This window comes from Triticum dicoccoides, chromosome 5B (genome assembly GCF_002162155.2).
Source record: "Triticum dicoccoides isolate Atlit2015 ecotype Zavitan chromosome 5B, WEW_v2.0, whole genome shotgun sequence".
In the NCBI taxonomy this organism is placed as follows: Eukaryota; Viridiplantae; Streptophyta; class Magnoliopsida; order Poales; family Poaceae; genus Triticum; species Triticum dicoccoides.
This window is the reverse complement of record NC_041389.1, coordinates 436143749-436147703: the sequence shown is the minus strand read 5'-3', so window position 1 is coordinate 436147703 and position 3955 is coordinate 436143749. Positions and strand designations below refer to the sequence as shown.

Below are 3955 nucleotides of genomic sequence, written 5' to 3'. Positions count from 1 at the left end.
TCCTGGCTCTCTCGCGATCGTCCGCCTCTGCTTTTCCTTCCTCTATCGAGTGACCACCTCCACCTTCTCCTGGAGCACACCCACCTGTTGTAGTATCGATCCCTGGCTCTTCCCCTCCCGCTTTCCTTGCTGCCAAACTACCACGACTGATCTCCCTATCTATCTACTACCCCTATAAAAAAAAAGAAGGCGGAGAACCAGATCATCCTATCCATCGAAACCTGTAATCTGATGGTCTACATTCCTTCAGCATACTAAACGCGTTTTATGTTTTAATTACCCACCATGTCATTGCTAACCATGCATTAAGCCGATCGCTAACCTGCCCCGCTGTTATTAAAAAAGAAATCTACCAACAACGCACGCACGCACGACTCTCGCCCCCTCCTCCTCCTCCCGCCTGGGGGCAGTTCCCCCGCGCACAGTTCGCCACCTCGTCGTTCGTCCCGCGGCCGTCAGCCGCCGCCGGAGCCGCCCTTCGCCCCGCCCCCGCGGGAGTCGCCCCCTTCGCCGCGGGTTGCATTGGCGGCGGCGGGGTCCATCTCCTCCGTCGATCAGCGACGGCATGGGACACCCCGGGCTTGGCCGTGAAGATGGATTTCTCCGGCGGGGCAATCGACTCCTCAAATCTGTTCCTTGACCTCGCACCAGGGAAGCATAATGCCCCTGCGGCCGTTCCTCCAGGGAGGCACACTGGTAGGGGTTGCACAACACCATGTAGCGTTTGGATACCCACCACATGTTCGATGAGTACCCCTAATTGTTTTCTCTATATAGCTAGCCCTCTCTCTATTTCAGTCTCTCCGTGTTCATATATTCCACGCCTTTGTTCATCCATATATGATCTTTTTTTGTTTCAGTTTTTTGCTAGATTTAACACTAACATTTGTTCAAATCCTGTCCAGGTTGAACCACTGAAAGGGAGCACACAAAGGTGCAGAGGCAACAACTCCAAAGGAATCAGTATGGTGTTGTGTTTTTATATGTTCTGTGTGGCTAGAAACCAACATGCTTATTGCTAAAGTTCTTGCAGGTGTGATTGCTGTAATTTGAGAAGGCACTGATATAACACGGGGAATAGTTACTACTGAAGAAATCATTTCTGCAACACTCGATCTTGAGTCTGCACTTGCTAACAGAGATGCCCCCAAAACACGATACTCCTGATTGTTTGATTGGTAACAATCCTCTCGCAGAAAACTCTAATTAGATTCCTTTTACTTCCAAATCTTGACATTTTGCATTTTAATTATTATCCTATATGCATAGGATCATAGAAAAATATTGCTAATGTCTACGTTGGAAAGGATCCAAACTCTAAACAAGTGATTGGTGAACAAATGATAATCCACTGTAGCTCTTTCATTGTGCACGCAACCTCATGTACGACGAAACAGGCTTCTTTTGCTTCTGCCGTCACATTGCTGAATATAACTTTGAATCTCAATTGCACTTGACTGCATCCTCTATCTTGATCTGCTTGACAACTTATTATAATTTCACTGCCGATGTTGTTAATTTATCTTGCATCTCCGCCTCCTTGGCATTATCTTTTTTTTAGTTAAGCATGAACATGATTTAGATGCTCATATTCAGGTAGCATTCTTGGGTGAGCTAGAGCTATTGATTTTTGTTTCAGTGCGAGACAGTTTTTTTATATTTTTATTTTGCTCCTCATTCCGTCTAGGTAGCATAGGATTATACCACCGATAATTCTTATTAGGATTTGCTGCACAACAAGCATGGTTCACGCATATGCCTGCATATTTGTCAATATTCTATCAGAATCAGTTTGCTGCGCACTGAAGTGTAACAGAAGGTGTGCTACTGTTTCCACATCTCCTTGTGCAAATCACTAATATTTTTTCCAAGTCTTTTCTTCCTTTTTGTAATGACCCTGAAATAGTTTCAGCATTGCAGTCAGTTTCTTCGTTGTCTTCAGTGTTCTTATGGCGAAGGACCAAGTGAATTTGATGAAATTCCCAAGTCCCGGGTTTGTATAGGCGATTGTGTTCACATGAATATTTTTCATAATATACAATTAAATTTTATAGTAAACACTTCTATGATGGTGAAGTTTTTTTCCAGATCTGACCAAGGTGAACAATGTAACCTGGGACAATACTTTGTATCATAGGAAATTTTCTAAGTCTCCAGTGTTCTTATCTTCGACATATTCAGTGTTCTTTCCTTCAGGATCCCTGTAAAAAATTTTCAACATGACTTAACACAGTTAACTGGAGATGTTCCGTCATTTAAACATGTTGATGGCCAAGCCAATATTCAGGTATACCGGAAACCTCTGTAGCTATACGCCTATAACTTGGTAGCACACTTTACTGTAGTAAGATGTTTATATGCAGAAGTATTAAAAATTGATATTTGCCAAGACTACCGTGAGTCATGCATGTTCGTTCCTTCCAGGTGATGTACCCAACATGCTTCTGCACAAGAATGTCTATGGGAGGTGAGCGTGAACCATATAGATCACATTGATTAAAGTTGGGTAATTTGAGGTGTGCCTGATGGTTATGCAAAAAAGAAAATTTGCCTAGCAATTGTTTTCTATTGTTGTGGTAAAGCTTGAATCAGTCTTTGTTGTATACTATGAAGAGTTACAGCAACATGAAGCTGTCACACCATCTCACTTGGATGCCTGCAGGCTGGAGCTGAGTCGCGTTTGGTCAAACATTGGAGCTGTTCTTGTGAACTTTTGTGATGAGCGTGTGCCATTTGTACCTAAAGGGTATCGAGTGTTGAATGTTTCTTTATCTTCTTTGTTATTCTCATTGTACGATTCACATTATCAATCATTCGACAATTACAGTTTTGATATTATAGTTCCATCTCAATCATTCATTTCTGCCTGATCAACCATGAACATGCGACTACTTTTTTAAAGTTTGGACTAAAATAACTGTTTGCAAATTCAGGTCAGTGATGCCTTTGCTTGGACTCGACAGACCAGCTAAGGGTGACCTGCAGCCCACGCGTGCCCGGCAGGAGCTATAACTAAGTGTGATGTGATAGAACATTTCTAGATATTTATGAGATATTTAATTTTGTGTGTTGCGCGCAGGCTATTTCATCTAGGACATGGTTTCCTTGCAAAAGGTGTATATTTTCGCCAGTCTTCTTTTACACCGAGGGGCCTAAATTCTTTGGATATATCTCACTATTGGGTTTGTATAGTTGCTTTCCTCGACCATGATAATTGATGGTATATTCTGGAGCATAGAGATTATACCTTCTATGAGTAGTGAATTGGGTATAATTTTTTGCCTTTTAAATTCATTGTTGTTTTGTTAAGGAATCGTATTTTCTGAACGTAGAAGATATATTAGACATATATGAAAATGATCATGTACAATTTCTTTCATGTTACATGCTTACATGTCTGATCGGTTAAAGAAAATAGCAAGTACAATTTTAATTTTAGGTGGTACAATCTGTTTTTTGCTGTGGATGAATGCTTTAATATACTATAACTTTTGAGATTTACATATGTATGATTTGTGCACAGGATGACCAAATACTGCAGAGGAACTTTTTAATCGATGATTGGAAATCATGGTGGTTTATGATCCTTGCAAGAGTATGAGAATATCTTTGCCACATCACAGGACAAACAATTTGAAAGAGAGTTGTAGTGAAAGTTGGCTATTATGATGTGAACTCGCATATTTTAATCAAACGACGTATTTGAATTATGTGTTTAGTATCCTTTGTGAATATGTGTTTGCACTATGGTTATTTTCCTACTATGTACAGTCTGCACTTGAAATGCAGACAAGATCATTTCCCTGCTCCATTACTTGCATGTCTCCTTTAATCCTATTTTATATTCTTCTCTAAAATGTAGCATTGCAAAATATACTCCCTCCATTCCTAAATTTATGTCATTTAAGAGATTTCAATATAGACTACATATGGATGTATATAGACATATTTCATA

At 40.5% G+C, this 3955-nt stretch overlaps 1 long non-coding RNA gene across 4 annotated transcripts; it reads left to right on the top strand.

Annotated features, from left to right (window-relative positions):
* Positions 1-390: 390 nt before the first annotated feature.
* Positions 391-3718, top strand: LOC119310192. Of its 4 annotated transcripts, none has more exons than XR_005150671.1 (4): positions 391-696; positions 906-963; positions 1034-2287; positions 2425-3718. It is a non-coding gene; the product is annotated as an uncharacterized LOC119310192 (long non-coding RNA). The 4 variants fall into 4 exon arrangements; XR_005150673.1 differs by having other exon boundaries at positions 1034-2467; positions 2663-3718; XR_005150672.1 differs by having other exon boundaries at positions 1034-2746; positions 2934-3718.
* Positions 3719-3955: the final 237 nt, after the last annotated feature.